Source organism: Hippoglossus stenolepis, chromosome 19 (genome assembly GCF_022539355.2).
Source record: "Hippoglossus stenolepis isolate QCI-W04-F060 chromosome 19, HSTE1.2, whole genome shotgun sequence".
NCBI classification, from domain to species: domain Eukaryota; kingdom Metazoa; phylum Chordata; class Actinopteri; order Pleuronectiformes; family Pleuronectidae; genus Hippoglossus; species Hippoglossus stenolepis.
This window is the reverse complement of record NC_061501.1, coordinates 16,395,406-16,413,863: the sequence shown is the minus strand read 5'-3', so window position 1 is coordinate 16,413,863 and position 18,458 is coordinate 16,395,406.

Here is an 18,458-nt window from a genome sequence, read left to right as displayed (position 1 = left end):
CATACGAAACCTCATAAACATTTTTACGCCGTTAGTCCCGTAAGGCTGCTGCGTTGATCACAGCTCGGAGTATTTGGTGTGTGGCTGCTGAATAAACAACTAATGTTGCATGTTTGCGTAAAAAGTAAGAAAAGCGAGTGAAACGCGTTAAATGCACGAATAACGATTTAACAAATGACCGTTAATCAATGTCACACAACCATTCAGCTCCTTCTTAATAATTTAGTGCCCTGCTGACATGAATTGTGTACCTATGGCTGCAAGAGTCATACACTGTGAGACTGCTGTCAAATATTGAGAGCCATTTCTTTGTGTACACTCTATCCCTCGTGCTTTTCCGAGATAACCAAGAATTAGATTCATATTCCCGGTGCTTCTGTTGAAGTATATGCAAGTGTTTTGTAGATTTGTTCGCTGTGTCTGTGCATTCGTTGTGTGGAGTGAGAGTGGTTTGATTCTTTTTTTTATTTTCTTTCTGTGAAGTACAATCAGAAAACAGCAGGGGAAGAAATGAGTGATTGTAGGCAGGCTTCAGGAACATGGCGATCTCGACAGTGATATCTACAACGAGTCTCATGTGCACCAGATACGGGAAGATTCTCAAACCTGTGATTGCACATTAGCGCGAGAGAGACTGGTGCTCTCCAGCACTGTAATTACCAACATTAAGTGTCGTCAGTCAAGAGAATGGCAGCTCGTGCAGGCAGGGGGCGGACTTTGTCTCAATTAGCCTGTTCTGTTTCATCACCTCTCCCCCTGAGTACGTCAGTAGCATGGAGATCGGAGTTTGTCCTGCAGCTGGTGAGCCTTTCCTCTCCTTGACACAATGGAGAATGTCACAGAATGAAGCAGGAAGCGTTCGGAAGCTTTCTTCAAAGTGAAAGCGTTGACAAAGCTCGGCATCCTTCTTGATGGAGAAACTCTGGGGCAGCACCTTCTGCACTTTGTGAGAGCAGTCAACAGTGATAAGTCACTCATGACACACAAGTGTTTGTTTCTGCTGTTCCCATTAATGTAAAGTCAGGGAAAGTTCGCAGCCTACGCTTATTTTTGTTGTCATATATTATCAAACAGGTGTTTTTTGTTTCACAGAACATTTAAATGTTGTTTCTAACTAATGATGTAAAAAAACAAAACCTTTAAAATAAAAAAAAGGGAGGTAAGACCTGTAGAATCTTTATAAATCTACAGGTTCTGCATGCGAACGTTCAAAATCTGTCAGTGAGGGTCAAGAAGCCGTCTGGTTCCTGTATCTGCTTTGGCCAATCAGGTTTCAGCAGGCTTTGGTTGCCCGCAGATAAACATTTGGAGTGGGAAGCAAAAGAGGCAGAGATTGGCCAAAATGTCGCCTTGTCTGGGGAGACAGTTCATGGAAGTCAACCCCTGGAAGCCTAAAAAAACGTGGCCGTTGCCCCCAGAAGCTAATTTGTGTCTGAGATTGCAAAACGTAAAGTGTAAGATTGAATAATGAGTGAAAAGTTAGCATCATCCGACCTCTGCAGAGCAGTGCAGCCTTGTACCAGCGTTAAGCCAAACCACCAGCAGGTCCTGCTCTCTTGTGTCTGTTTCATCATGTTTCAATCCACCACCAGCTATTTACTGTTACAACAGCTCAGAGAGGGCAAGAGGCAGAGCTGTCGTCATGACAGGGCACCGGGGTGTCAAAATGGCAGACGGCACTACAGGCAAGGTCTGTCGCTGCTATAAGAGGATCGTGGTGACAGTCCGAATGTCGAACCAGCCCCTTCATGAACAAACAGGCAAAGTGCAACACGCAAACGGCATTAGGGTAAAGTTTGGACTTAAAAATAAATCGGGGATGTCACCTTGAAAATTTTGCATTTGGCAAGGGCAGCGGCCAAAACATTTTTTAAATGGCAGCCACGGCAAACCATGACAAAAACACCCGAGTCATGGTCAGATGTTTGTCTTTGATTAATCCAGTAAAAATAAAATCTGGCATTGTAACGTATCAGACAACCCAAGCTTGTCCTGATTAGAGATTCATATAATGTCTTAAGTGAGAAGACATGGCAACGTTTAGACTTTCAGAGTCGGAGGACGATTTACTAAAAGCAAAACAACATCATGAAGTTTGTCATCTTCTCCTCCCGACTGATGTGGTCACAACTCACAAGAGAAGCTGATTCATGCCGCAATAAACTCAAACACACACCCACTGACACTTAGATGATTTAAGACAGTTGTTTTTCAGTAAGCCTCCAAACCGTAAAGTGCTGGTGAGCCCATTCGTTCGCTGGTTTTTAAAAAATCATTGCTGCAGGTGTATTCTGAGTTCTCCGCCCACGCTGTTTTTCTGGGGACGGTGTGAGCGCTGACACCATCTGGCTTTAAGTGAAGAAGTCTGAGAAATATGGCTGCTGCCAGGGGCAACCCGGGGCAAGTGCTTTTAAGCCGAAGATATGTTTACAGTGTCTAATGGATCGACACGGACCATGAATCTGACCGTCCACCTGAGGCCAGGGTCAGACAAGTCGGTGAAATGTTGAGGTTTAATCACCAGGCAGTGAAGTTTGAAGGGTGACTAGGAAAATTCACGCCCTGAGCAAACAGTTGTTTGTGGAAAGAAATGAGGTGGTGGAGCCATGTTTTGTGATTTCCTTATTTTTTACTGCACCTTCCTCCCTGATCCAACTGCCAAGTCATTTTTCAGTTGATGGCTCAATTTAATGTCAGGCCTCCTTATCTGCAGGCGTGACAATGTTCTGCATGCTATAGGTATCACACATTCCCCCTGAGTCACAATCCCCATAAAAACCCGTCGCCTCCCCTCCCTTTTGCCCCCTGCGCAGGTGACAAGCTAAAATGAGAGATAGCTCCATTTGCTTCCTACAGCTAATTGGATTAGCGCTTAAGGCACTACAATAATGGCTGACTTTAGAGAGGCAGGCGGAGAGAATGGGGGAGTGGGGAGTGGAGTGGTACAGCCAATTTTCCAGTGAAATGAGCTTTGCTAGAGGTGAAGAGAAAACTCCCGGTGAGGAATAGAGAGACGCTCTGTGCTGGAGGATTTCACGCTTCCAGACGCAGTGATGTGTCACAGAAATTAACATTCAGCGCATTAGGAGAGAAGCACATAGCTGTAAATGACGTGTTCGTGCTATTGTCACGATCCAGAAATTAATTAATTACACGTCATAATAAGAGACGATTGTGTCCTTGGTATCACGGCCATGGAGGATACTTGTCTCTGAATAGCTGGAGGGTATGTGTCAGTTGAAGTCAGTGAAGCTATGATCCTCGTCCCTGTTAGAAATGCATATTGAAAGGTTTATTTAAAGGTATGGTAATGGTTTGTTTCCTTAAACCTCCTAAGAAACCATTTTAAAGCATTTATTTCCTCTTAAAGAAAAGTCTTTTAAAACCTAAATTGTTTAAACTATGCTTTTTCTACAAGAGCACGAGTCCTACATTTTACACTCTAGTTATTCTAAGTACTTTTCGAAGTAGGTTGTCGTATCTCAGAGATCCACGGTTCTTCTGTGGATTCAGTCTCTCTGTGTTCTCTGTCTCCTCCGGTGATCGCACACTGAGTCCATGGTGTTGAGATCGGGGCTCTGTGGGGGCCTCGCCATCTGTTGCAGGACTCCTGAAGGTAGGTCTTCATGACTTTGGCTGCACGTTTGGGGTCGTTACCAGGCTGCCGAATTATACTGGGACCAATCAGATGCCTCCCTGATGGGATTGTGCGATGGATAAGAGGATAAACATCACATTACAAACAACCTTTTGCACAGTATTGTATTTAAAAATACACATCAGCATTAAAGCAGTGTTTCATTTAATTATCTAAATTAATTTTCGTTAAGTTTATTCAATCAGACGACCTCAAGTACTCTGCAAATCAGATAAGAACATTTGGTTGAGTGCCAAAGGTCCATATAACCCTGCATGCACCGATAATCAAACACATGCTTCCATTTAGAAAATGCAAAACTCACTGGCAAAGATTATAGTTTCTTATATTTCTCCAGCAAAGGTAAAAAATGGAAATTGCAGTTGTGGGTTTTGAGAGACTCTGAAATCAATTATACTGTCAGAATCCCAAACGTTGCTTTTACCAGCATTGCAGATGTCACAGTTACCTGGTGTATTTGCCAGAAATGAGTCTCATCCGGTGTAAGTAGGTTTAGCTGTCGCTGTCCGGACATGTTGGAAATAAATCAGTTTGCGGCACAGCCTTAACACACATGACACGACATGGAGCTGGGACGAGGAGACGTGGGCTACAGTGCACCGGTGATTTATCTCACGGGAGAGGCAATTTAACACCTCTGCACTGATTTGTGGATGTTCTTCATGCCCTGTCCACTGGGATCAATACGGGTCGGCGGGCACGGCCTTGAATTACTGTTGGATGCTCTTTACCAAGCAAAGCTCAATAGAAATAGGCGTGTTAGTATGACTCGTGTAAGTGTGTGCGTGGAGTGCATCTCTCTGAAGGGCCTGCCAATAAACACCAAGGCCATGAGGTATTTTGAGTTGCGGGGGGGTTGGGTGTGGGTGTGTGTGGGTGGGTGGTTAATGAACCAGAGCTAAGATTTCTTCCTCTTTCACTCACACTCACCGGAGAAACGCCACCAAACTTTCCCCCCGAAAGTTACCTCCTGAAGCAGCAGGTCTCTCGGCAAACAATATAATTCTCAGCAAATAACGGTGCAGAGGAGATAAAACATGAAATGGTATGTCCACAAAGGGATGATCAAAGGGCAGAAAAAGCAATAAAAGAAGTGTGTCTATCCGTCAACGGGCGGCTGAACACCGAGAATGATCTTCGTCTCAGGTGGACTGGATGCATGACAGGGACTCTTCTCTCTAAATCACATGGCTGCTCTCTTATTTCCTGGATGACTGGACAGTTTCTCCACTCAGCCGTGCTCAAAACAAGAAACTTCTGAGAGGGGAAACTTCACCAGTCAATCAATGGAGGGTTACAGTTATGTATTATTGATCGTTTTTGTTCCCGCATCAGTGCATCTTATGAGGCTTTAAGAATTAATGGAATTCCACACACACACTTAAATATAATAGTATTTTCCACACTATCTTTCCTTCTCTGCTCTGAATACATCATTTTATAGGTGTAGCAGCTGTATTCCTCCATATATTTTTTCACTAACCTTCATCTGACCACACATGTATTATTTTTATATCAGCGCTTGGCTTCATTTTCATACACTTACACGCTCTCCTAGCAGCTACCTCATCTTCAGCTAAGTTCCCGTTCGTTAATGTTGCCGACCCTGTTGTTCTTTCCCCTCCAGTACTTCAAACATATTTAGTTTACAATTTACAACAGCTTCAGATTTGGATTAAGAAACAAAGTGTGTCTGATTCAGAAGGTTTCTCATCTCTAGCTGGCTTTATTGTTGGCAACAGATTTCATTAGCTGACTCATTAATTGCATTAACATTAGCTCTTAATCGGAGTTTGGTTGGTCTCCATCTTTTTAATGTTTCCTGCTGTCAAATTTTAAATCAAGAATCTTGTACGTGGGCATTAAACAACTGGATATAGACTGGTCCCGTCTGCTGGAACTACAGATTTCATGAGCTAGCTCAGTAGCTAAGAAAGCTTGCATTTAATTTAATGTTTCCTGTAACTCTTAAATCAATCACATAAGAGGGATGTTAGAGAGTAGATCATTTGTGTAGAAGATGTGTAAATAAATAAACGCTACACATAAATTAATGTAGTTCGTTAACGATCAGCTTTTTAAGGTCGGAAATAAAGTCAGATTCTAACCTAGTTAGCTGGAAATGCAAATAATTGAAACAACGCCGAGCGTCGCTCTGACTTCAGTATCTTCTCAAACCAGCAGCTGATGTCAGATAAACAACGTCCATGTTTCCTGACAGTTGAAAGGAAAAGGACACGCAAGACAAACCATGTGTTGTAGCCAATGTGCTGCTGTTGGATAACATATCACCACCAGACTCCTGCGACTCTTACAGACGCCACCAGACTGACGGAGGTTACCTTCCTCCCAGCTGTCACCGGCTGATGTGCTCGGCTGCCTGAGGACCTGAGTGAAACCATCCCTAATGAGAGATAAGGAAAGAGCCGGCCCGGCATCGGTGTGTGTTCCGGCCGGGGTGTCGAACACCGGAGCACCGAAGGCTACGCACTGAGGGTAAAGAGAGTAAGAGGTAAACTGAAGTTGCACCAAAATTGAATCCACTTAATCATTGTACGTAAACAGCGTTTTGTTTGCAGAGTTTCCCACCGAAACACAACGTGGGCATCGAACCCGGGCAAACAAATTGAATGCTTTTCCACCTCATAAAACATTTGCTATGTTTTTGTTTTGGGGTTTATTTGAGGTTACAGCTTTCTCCCTCCTCCTGTTTTACTGCAGTTTTACCTGTTACAGTACATTGCGTCCCTGTGCGTTCTGTAGGAATGTGCATCAAGGACACACACACACATCCTACTTTAAATTGCTGCAAGTGATAAAAAACTCCACAGGCTAAGTTATCCTTCTGAATATGGAGCATTGTATTTAATACACCACTGAGGTTTTATTATTATCTGTAACATCCCAGGCCATGAACTCACAATGCACCACAGTTTAATATCAGCGAGAATCAGACTGCTGTGAATATATTTAACAAAGATTTTTCAAAGCTTCGTAACAAACAAAAATCATAAATCACAGAAAATGAACTCTATAACAGAGAAGAAATCTGAATAATGATAATCAAAGCTTCCACTTTTTTTCAAAATGACACAATTAAAATAGACTGCACATGTATTTTTTTGGCCACCGATTAGAACAACGTTTTTACATCATAAGTTTTCACAATGAGTGTCTATGTAAAATGTTTCTGCTGAAAATATAGACCAGCTCACATTTTAACCTTCATCCGAGCACGGAACATTTCCCAGCGTTATTTCTGCAGTCGCACACGACTCCTGTCTCAGTGCCACCACGGTCTTATCTGCCAGATTTTGCCAGATCTTCCTGCAGGTCCGGGGAGCGAACAGGCAAAGCCACCTGCTCTAACTGCTGAGCCCCGACTGCGGCAGAGTTTCACTGTTCAAGGGCACAATATGTACTCTGGAAAAGGTCTTCCCCCCCTGAATGTGATGTTCCCTCTTTTGTGTGATGATGTTCATTTCACCTGCAGCTTCTGTGGCAATTTACTGCGCTGTTTTCATAGGTCACATTTAATCGAAAGTGTGTTATGTATCGTGAATATTGATAACTGTGTTCAAGCGGTTTATTGCTCTCATAAACATTATTGACCACATGTCTAATGTTTAATATAACGTTCAGAAACAATCGGAGGGTTGTCCTTGATGTGTAACTGAAAAGTTGGAACATACTTTCACACTTGTTTTAGACCAATTGAATATTAGAATTTGTGAAGTACACTTAAACAAGTCAGTTTAACGGTCAAAGGTCAAGATCGCTGTGACATCACAAAACACATTTTTTGCCGTGTAATCTGGTACAAATATTCATTTGAACTCAAAGATGAACTAATTTGATTTTCGCTGACCAAGGTCAAAGGATAAGGTCATGATGACCTCACTATCTTGACAAAGTAATAGATCAGGAACAAACATTCACTTGGACTCAAGGAAGAAAGACCTAGTTAGAATTTGTGGCCAAAGGTCAAGGTCACTGTGACCTCACAAAACCCTTATTTGGCTCATGATTGTCTCATCTTAAGATGCTTTGAGAGAATCTATTTGAATTAGGTGCAAATGTCCAGTTAGACTGGATTAAATTATTAGATTTGCCTGGTCAAAGTTCAAGGTCACGTTAAACTGTTGACCAAATGTTTCCATGTGATTTTTAGGGTTTACACATTAGTCTAATGTACGTTTATTGATTTCTAAACAGAAACAGACAGAAACTAAAAAATAAGCTAATAGAAAAAGAACATTTTCATATCTCATTGAGTTTTCAATTGCAAACTATTGTAATCTTTCGAATTGTATTCTAATGAAAAGCTCCGTGGATTAATCTAAAATAATTCTTCTGAGATTCATATCTGTTTCCACAACGGTTCACAGAGCCCAGTGGCTCATGCTGGAACATTTCGCAGACACCATGTTTGCGAGAGGAGCACAGTGCATTTGGCGTAATTAGGGTTTTGTTTGGCAAGGTCTCCAAAGCTTGTTGCCTCTGTAGATAATCCTAACAGGCTACACAGTGTGTTTGTCTGAGCTATGGGAGAACTGTGAACTCAAGCCTGAGCTTGTAAGCTGCCGCGGAAGAAAATGAATGAACACCCGCATTCACAACAAAGCAGAGTTTAAGAGAGAGAGAGGCGACGGGAGAAAACCGAGACAGAGAGGTGGCGGCTCAAGTGATGACACAAAGCGTGGCTCCGTGCTGCTGCAGAGAAATTACTTCAGTGAATGTTTGTGCTGAAAGTTTTGTGTCGGCGCTGCTTTTGTCCAGAGCGCACGGTGATGCAGTGTTTAGCGCTGATTGAAAGAAGGTTGAACCTGATGGTCGTCCACTTCTGTGTTGTGTGTTCTCCCTGCGTCTCTATCAGTTTCCTTCGGGTACTCCAGCATCCTCCTGCAGGTTCGGATCATTTGAGACTCTACAAAAACAACATATTGTCGTCTAGAAAGACATAACACCCAGGAACTTAAAACTTCTTCTTTTTATACCTAGTTTTCATTTATTAATACATTTTCTATTGGGCTGCGAGGCCAAGCGAACAGGATATTGGCTGTAGCTTTATACTTAACAGGAAAATGTGGTATTCATATTCTACTAAACGTATTTTCCAACATGTCAAATGTCCATTTTTATGTCAAGAACTCAAAATGTATGTTGGATTTAGAAAGTGAATGATGTGAAATATCAATAATACATCTTACCTCTGAAAATGTGTTGATATTCATCGAGCCCGTAGCAGCTCGGAGGCAGCCGTACCCCGAGAAGGTGACTGGAATTCAGATGAACCCATTGATTTTCTATTTGAATTGTTGATGAATCTGAGCGTGGGGCTCATTAAAAACAACGGCGTGATGCAGATGCAAAGCTTAGCACCGGCCAACCCGCGTCTCTGACCTCCAAGGACCACTGCGTTTAATAGGGAACTGCCTCTCGTTACTTATCCTTTATCTGCTGTCTCATTATACCCCTCTGTTTTTTGAATTTTTCTATTACTGTCTTTGCAATGCAAATCTGCTGCTTAAATCAGCAGATCTGTGTGTATACAAAGGGGGGAGTCCTCCTATTAGTGAGAGTGTAAAAACAGGGAAAGAATCTAAAAAAGACTATTTCCATCATCGTAAATGCTGCTTTTTACACCAAAGTATGATTTCCTGTATGTGAAGGAGAGAGAGAGAGAGAGAGAGAGAGAGAGAGAGAGAGAGAGAGAGAGAGAGAGAGAGAGAGAGAGAGAGAGAGAGAGAGAGAGAGAGAGAGACTTCCCTATAATCTTTGCAGTGCAGCATCAGGTCTGCACTAAACTAATGTGCATGCGCTGATATGCCTTCCTGGATGGTGGATGATAGCTCATGTGTCAGGGCTGCAGGCCTATCGCTCGCTGCGCTCCCCCCGCAGTGTGAGCCAATATGTTCAGTAGACATAGATGTGGGCATTGCCTAATGGAATCCAGTCAGTACGGCTGATACCATCACCAAGTCACACTGCCAAGCCTCGATAACACCGGCCCCTCTCCCTCTCCGGAGCCGTGGCAAGTGTCTTGGAGAGCCCTGCAGGATGTTACATATTAATACTTCTCGACATTTGCTGGGTGATAAGCAGCCCGGGTATAAATATTTCTTTTTTATGAAACCACTTCAGCACAGCTTCCTCACAGAGAAGACAATCTCTGGCTCTTCTCCCCTCACAGACTCATATCTGAGAACAAATGCTCTATCCTCGGTAACCTGTGCTTCTTAAAGATGTATCACCACGGCGACGGAAGATAATGCAAAATGGAAGGTCTGTCAGAAGAATAGCAGGATTCATAGGGTCACTGTGTTGTATTGTGTGACACGAGAGGGATAGTTTGATATCCTGGGAAATATTCTTATTCGCAGAGTTAGTAAGATTGATACCACCCTAAAGATGAACGACATGATGGCTCCTCAATAGTGAAGCTAAAGCGTCCCCCTGGTGGCTGGCTGCAGTATAGCTCCTAACCACAACCTCCTCCGTGTTAGTAGACATGGACCAAACTAAAAACCTCAAAGTAAACGTCAAATACATATTTCTGAAAGATGGATTCTGTTATTTTTCCCGTAGTTCTTATCGCGCTGATGCTCGTTCTGGTTTTCATTTGTTATTTGATGATGTAAAAACAAGGTAATACATGATTGACAGCTGAAACTGACTCACGATTGGTTAGATCGACCCTGGCGAGAGGAAGTGGATTCACGTTCTTCTTTATACACATGTATGATTTCCAGACACAGTTGATGCCACCATTTTCCAGCTCCTCAGCGCCATGTGCATCTTTAATTATCTGACACATAAACCCTTTTAAATGTTGAGCTTTAAGTGCAGGTAGGCTTATTGTTTTACCTCCACGTAACCTGGCGAGCCGTCCCCCTCTGCAGGCTAAGCCGAGCTGCTGACTCAGGCTACTTATTCGCTGAGAGAGAGACATTAGACTTTTATCAGTCTCCTCATCCAACTCCTCGCAAGAAAGTCAGTTGAGTGTAATTCCCAAAATGTCAAACTATCCCTTTAATGGGGAGAGAAGATGCTTATACAGCGAGTATGAGCCACATCGCCACCAGGCATGAGCGCGCACGTGTGTGTGTGTGTGTGTACACCTGTGTGTGTGTGTGTGTGTGTGTGTGTGTGGGTGCCACTGAGCCTTGAAATCCAAATGTGAAATGCGGCAACAAATTCAATCCACACGGACTCCCCCTCGCACTCCCCCTGTGCCCGAGTGAAAAATTCATGTTCTATTACCCCATCAAATTTGAATTGCAGTTTATAAGATCACATTTGAAATTCCAGGTCACAGCTCATGCATTTCCAAAATACTGTCGGCAACATCGCCGGGGTCTATTCCTGGAGTCTGGGCTGGGCTGCAGAAACGAGCTCCTTCACGTGGAGGTGAAGTCGACTGACAAACTAAGTTATCACAGTTTTTAAATGTGAAATAATGACACGGAGCTGCTGTGTATGGAGATGTACTTAGACGTGTGCATGAGCCGCCGCGGCCAATGCATGAGTTATGAGATTGCCTGATCACTTGTCATGGGCTGGCATAAGTGAATGAGGCATGTGTCATATCTGGTTTAGGCAGCCTGATGCGGTGTGTTGTGGTGGATGGTTCCCAGCTACTCCTCAGCCCCTCGTCGGTGCTGAGCGGTTCCTCCCCTCCGGCTGTTAGCTCGACGGGGGGGAAGTTTCCCGCCGGATACCATGGCGACGGCTGGCATCCGCGCGCTCTGCACCGCGGCAAATGGAGGTCATCTGAAGAGACGGCACCCCTTACCTCTCAACCGTTATCGTCGCCGCTGCCATGGCTACGCCAGCTGGTACGCTCTCTCAGCCCTCAGCCGTCCCAGCATGCAGTTCACCCCCTCAGTCGGCTGCAGCCAGGCATCCACGCCGACCTACATATGCTCATGCTGAGGAATTCAGGTGCCAAGAGATGAGCGCAGCACGTGCTCCCGTCTCTCACACGTTCGAGTCCTTGGGGTTTTGCATCCCCAGCAGCTCAGTGTGGAAAAAAAAAAAGAAACATTAGAAGCTGCAGCAACAACCCTGAGCAGGATCTGTCTTTGCAAGTAGCCCTCAGAGATTCCATATCTCTGATGTATGTGCATCCACCGGATATCTCAAGATTAAGTTTCTTCTCCTGATCAAAATCCACAAAGTTACTGGAAGGATTCGAGGAGTTTTTCTGTTTGTGTTTTTTGTTTAATCCATTCTTGGATTTTCTCAGGTCGTCCAGTGTATCATCAATAATATGATCAAGATTGAAATGAATCTGTTTGTATCTGTTCAGCATCAGTTTGAAGCAGGATCTGCATCTTCTCAATATCCAAAATTGACCGTAACATTATTATTTCAAATGATTTATCTTACTATAGAAGTGAAGCCTCCTCCATGTTAGCAAATGTGACATGGACCAAACCAAAAAGTCCAAGTGCACGTTTAATTTAGTTCAAAGATGGTGTCTGTCATTTGAGGTACTTCCCTTATGCAAGATATATTTACAAACATTTGGAGGAAGCGTTGACACGTCATCCATCTTTATTTACAGTCACTGAGAAACCAAATCAAAATGTGTACATGATGAACTGTATATTGAAGTTATGACAGGTTTTATTGTGTATTTCCAATTTATTGCTTAATAAGCCGAAAATAATTTATTCTTTTGAGTATCAAGATACATGCAGATGCAAACATAACAAAATAAACTGATTCACATGCAGACCCTTCTCAGAAAAAGACCCGATCTTCAACACTGTTCCCAGTTGATGACAGAGAGGACAACACATGATGAATTGACGGTGACAATGGAGCCAAATGGCATCGAGGAGGCTTCACATCGGGAGCATAAATAACAAACTGAATCTAATATTAAATTCGTTGTAAATGGGACAACAGCGGCGGTGACAGTGTAATCAATCCACATTTCTGCTCTGATCAATTGTGAAACGACTCCGACAAAAGAGCACAAGTGGAGAAAGAAGTTGATTTCTCCTCTGCTGCGAAAACCCATCATCCTTCCACTCTCCAACGTCTACTTCCTCTTTCCCCCTTCCTCTTCCTCCAGATCACTTAGGGTCCATTTTTTCCAACTTCAGTATATTACAGTTGTGTTGCGAAACAACACGTGCTGGCTTCACGTTTCACAGTTATTTGCTGTGGTATCGCCACAGCGGAGAGTCGGCCCGCGCAATTTCTTTCGTCGTGACAGATTTCATCCTCCGAGTATCCATCTTTCTTACCAGCTTGGGCCACATTGCTTCTGAAATGGGAAGAAAAGGTCAGGGCGTTAATGCACAAAGTGACAGCAGATACATCACCTAAATCTATGGTGACTTTTGGCAATACATCCCACACATGGACACTCAATTCTCATCAGGAGAAAACAGGAGTGATGGGAGACATTCCAGAATCTGAGAAAAGAACAAAAGTTTCTTGGCTTGAATTAACGGCTTTGATTAAATCCAATCTCTGCTCCTCAAATTTACATTTTGAGTAAAAGTTTTTTTAATGATGAAGAAAATCCCTTCATGCCCTTAATATGGCCTGAATGGAACTTTACACCTTTGCTTCTTTAGTATCGGCAGAATTATGAATATGAAAAGTAGCCCCTCAGCTCTTCAGACACAGAAACCTCTGCTGCTGTTCTAGCGACTGTGACACAAGTGATAGCACAGAATAGCAGTAACTTATATTAAGTTACATAACGTTATAACATAAGTTTTCAGCTTGACTACTTTATCCAATAACCATCAATGTTTCGCTGATGTTAAATAAACATTTGTCCCGTCGCCAGTTCTGATTTAGCTACGTTGGAGAGTTTACAGTGAAACAAGAAGCATCAGATGTATGTTAGGGTGAAACAACGTAAAGCCCCCGAGCTGTAAGTTTAAGGGTTTCTTAGGTTTGTGTTGTTTGAAACCTCAGTTTGTCATGTTGGGATTTTTGGATTCTGATTTCAGGACGTTGAACTTCATGTTGAATGCTCCTGTGTGATTGTCCTGATGCGTCTCACCTGTGCTCAGTTGTCCCTCCCTCCCTCCTTCGTCTATTTAGTCTCTGTGCTCCCTCTGCTCGTCTTCGTCAGTTCATCTCGTTCCTTCCTTGTTCTCTGATGTTTTCTCTCCTCTGGCTTCTTTGGTCCTGTTTTTCAGTTTTTCCCTGTTTGCTACCTGAGTTGTGTTTTGTTTGGACCCCTGCTTTACTTTGTACCTGCAGTTTCGACCTTTATCTCCATTTGGGTCCTGTTGACACTAAACAGACTTCTAGAAAAGAAAAGAAAAACTTTGTTCACTGTAACAAGGTTAAAAACCTGATATTCATCAGAGGGGATCTTTAATGTTTTTGAATGAGATGAATGGAGAAGAGAGAATTTAATACAACCTGTAAAAGCCTTTGAATTAGTCTTAAAATTGAAGATATAAAAAACAGATGATGACAAATGCATTTTATAATAGAAGCACATCACAAGAATGAATTTGAATCATTAGGAGACACAACTTGGTGCATTTTCTTAAATAATGCATTTTCATTTTAGCTCTTACGGATTTCTCTCAGATGTAAACGTCCACATCACTGATAGACAATTAGAAACGTTCGTACTGGACTGTTGGTGTTTCTGTCCTTGATGAGATCATTTCCTGCAGGACTGGAGTTTTCTTTCCTCTTCATTTTAAATCCCTTCATCCTGATTTACGAGTGCTTTCATCACAACAACAATCTTCACGGTAAATATTTAGAAATAAGAGTTTCTGACTGCGGCTAAGAGGGAACGCACTTTGACTTGATTTCACACACTCAGGCTTTTCTTTTTGCATTTATCTCTTTTCCTTAACTGGGTTGTGACTGACAGATGAATATTTATCTCCGGAGCAAAAATTAGGGACTGGAAGAAAGATGCATTTGTGCCGTCGCTGTGTTCCTAAAAGTGCACGTTAATTTGAAGAAATGTTCAAATGCCCAGACTGACAATTCTGCGGCTTTGCAAAATGTGATTGATGGCAGTTCTTGGTGTTTATAGTGATAGTGAATGAGGCATAGAAGCAGACCTGACTGGTGTAGCAGCACTGATTTGAAAATACTGCAGCAGTAAAGTCTGCATATATAAAAAGCAATCATAATAATTAACAAAATAATCCATCAGACAATTCTGCATCTTCCCACAACACTATAGAGTTTATGTTTATCAGCTTTTGCTTTTATTCCCCTTCACTCCTCCAGCCCCGACAGGAAGCTGTGCTCGGTGAAAGATCTCTGATTAACCAAATAGCTGCCAAGCATCAAGCAGCACAGACACAGTTAGTCACCAGCTGGTGGACATGTTGAGGCATTTAACAGACACATATTTCTCTCAGGAGCTGGAGAGCAAAACAACTCTTGAATATTGGAGTTGAATATTTGGATATTTGGTTTGACAACTCCAATATCAGGTGGATGTATGAAGGGGCAACTGTTCACTGGCCCAAAGTGGACAAATAATTGAATTAAAGCAAGTAAAAAATGTCAATATAAAGTATATATACTTAAAAATGTAAAATCATAATTTAAGTGTAGATGTTACATAAACAATGAAAGAAAGATGGAAAAGCAAAAACTTAAAAACAGGAAAACCCTCAACTCAACGTCCGCTTTAGCTTTATTGAGGATTTCAGGGCCGTCACATGATCGTAAACATGCTTCGTCACTCAGCCACATATGAAGACTACATTACAGCTCAATGCTCTTTCGTACCTTGTCACACAAACATTTCCAAGGTGACTCACGAGGAGCAGCATCACATCACAGATAGAAATAAAAACAAAAATAAGAACACAGTGGTAATCATGTTAGATTTGTCCTGGAACAGACCAAGGCCGTCTCTGATTATGGTTTTATAGACTCCAGCGTGGCTTCATCCTGCCCATCTGCTTATTTGAAGACAACATACACTGAACGGTCCAAGGGCAGATTATGAACTAATTGTGTGGTTTGTCGTGTGTAATGTTAATGCTCATTAGTGTGGATTCCCCGTCACAGATTCCCGTACATTTCCTGTAGATTCCAGGCTGTTGGGGCCATTAGTAAGGACGGTGGTTGTTTTTCTTCACACTCTCTGTCTCCCTCGATCACTCTTTGTCCTTGTGGGTGATTAGAATGCGCCCTGGTTGTCTGTCTGCTCGCTCATTAATCACACTGCGAGAGACCAGGCTGAACACTAAGCATACAGTTTGTCCTCGTCTCAGCACTCCACACACAAAGTGCTATTACAGCACAAAACCACACAGGGTCATGAAGGACTCGCCGGCAGGGCTACAGGTCGACTTGTGCTCGTTACAGTAAACCTACCAAAGCTCGAGGTGTAGCATCCAGGAGACTGGAGGCAGCAAATAGTTCTGCAAAGGAATCCTGTATATTTCCATTATTATCCAATGTTTTAAAAGTTCCTATAAGAATATAAACGACTATGAGATATAGAAAACAGTAGAAGTTATGATATTTGTCTTTAGATAGAATATTTTCGTGAAGCCAGTGAGATGGACAATAAATCTCTTGGCAGTAAATAATAAGAATCAAGAGTTTTTGAGCAAATTCCTAAGACACATCATAAAAATCAGTAAACAACAATATCAACACATTATTGTTAGCCTCCGAGTTTTACCCGTGAGTGGAAGATACTACGACTGTCGGACAGCTACAATATCTCGCATTTGTTTAATTATACCAATTATGCCATAATTTTATAGCATCAAAGAGGCAGCTTTTGTAATAAAGGCAGACATTGATTTCCCCTCTAGCCTCAGCTCTACCAATAACTTTTGACAGTTCCAAAGACAAAGGAGGACATTTGTGATTCAGAGGAGAATATTCAGTTAACAGCCAGCACAGAAACTCATCGAAAAGCTGACACTATGCCCGATGTACTTAATTCAAATGAAAAACTCCAAAAGCACCCGGAAGAAACATTCCAGACGTTCTGTAACTTCAAGGATATGATTAAAAAAACAACAAGGACGCTGTGATAAGCAATCCTCCTCTTTTATCATCCTCCTTTCTCTAATTATTCTGCTTTACATGGGCGTCCACCTTCAAAGACCAACCCGAGGGCAGTCGTTTACCAGCAACCTGAACTCATAAGCCATTATCGCTGCATGATTCACAGGCAAACATAATGAGGTTGGAGCAGTCGTTTCTCTAATGGCGCACAAACAAACCCTCTCTTTCACATTTTGTTTCCTGGATTTAGCAGCTGAGTGAGAGAGAGAGTGTGTTTTGCATCTTAAGCAACAAATGTGCGCTTTTTTCTTTTTTTTTACAAATCCAAAGAAATTGCAATATGTCTACACAACATTGATCGTCTCGCTAACAAATGTGTCCTGGAGGAAAAGAAAGTTTGATTTCTGCTGAGAAGATTTTTCACGTCAACTTAGTCGACATGTGTTCACAGCCTCCAGCTACGTCCCCCCCCTCCAAAAACCCAAAACACTACAACAAATTTAAAAACTAGAATGATAAACGAGTGGATGCCTCCACCAGGACCCAACAGTCGCCTTCAATGCAATCAAGCTGCACCAACTTACACAAAGTTTTTAAATGTTGCTGACGTTAAATATTCCCTGAGAAAACATGAAAAGAATTCTTGCATCCGCCCTTCTCCCATTCAAGATTCATGGAAAAACAATAGGACACATATCTAGTGGAAATTATAAAAGGAAATACAAAGTTGTGTTGCATTATGGGAAGTGTAGATTGGGTATTTTTATTTGATTCATTTTAGAAAATCTATTTAACAATTAAACCTTATTATCATGCAGGGTTATTATAAAACTCCAATGCATTTCTGCATAAATCTTTCTTCAGGCAGTAAACAGTAATTAAATATACATATACTGCATTAATGGAATTGATCTCGAAGATAATAAGTAAGAACATTTCCAAAACTACACATAATCAGACCAAACAAAATAAGTTTTTATCTTTTCTGGAGCCTAGTTTGTTAAACCTTGTTAAACCTCTGTTCAGTGGATTTCACACTTTCCTCATTGAGACCTCAAATATGTATATTTATCCCATCTGATATGAAATGTTGTTTTATTCCCACCTTCTTTTTCTCATGTTCTAGCTGTTGATTGAATTTACATTAGCTCTATTATCACCTTGACACATACGATTAAAACATATGTATGTGTTTTATTTATTTCCTTCCAGCAGCATGATGGAATATTCCCTGAACAGTTTGCTGGTGTATTTCACGTTTCCTTTTTCGTGGTAAACAGCATCGCACAAGCAGTTTTTATTTCTTTATTCCGACAGGTTCAAGAGTCTGTGGGGTGAGTTTTCCCTGCAGGTAGATCTGAGCCCCTGGGTGCGAGCTGTATGTTTTCTCCTCTGACAGGTTGTTTGCCGGGGGAAGATGTCAGCGGTTCGTCTGTGGCATATTCACTTTGAAACAACGCTTACGATTCAACGTGGGAACAGTATGTTTCAACTGGAGCTGCTGGAAAAAACAAGCCGCAGAACAAGATGTGAGCTGAACGCGAGCTGGATGAATCTCTGCCACATCCTCCAAGAGCCGTGTCAAGGCAGAGAGAAGTGCTGAGCTCTGACCGTGCAGTATTTGGCTACGGCTTAATCTACACAACAAGCAATGAATCATAAACAAGATGTCTTATTGACTTATCGACCTTTACGCACGTCAAAGTGGTTGCCAGTTCTGCATCCACCTACCCCCCCCACCCCCACCGTCACCCCCCCAGCCCCCCTTTATGCCGTTTCAATTTGAGCCACAATAATTCTCTCCGCATTG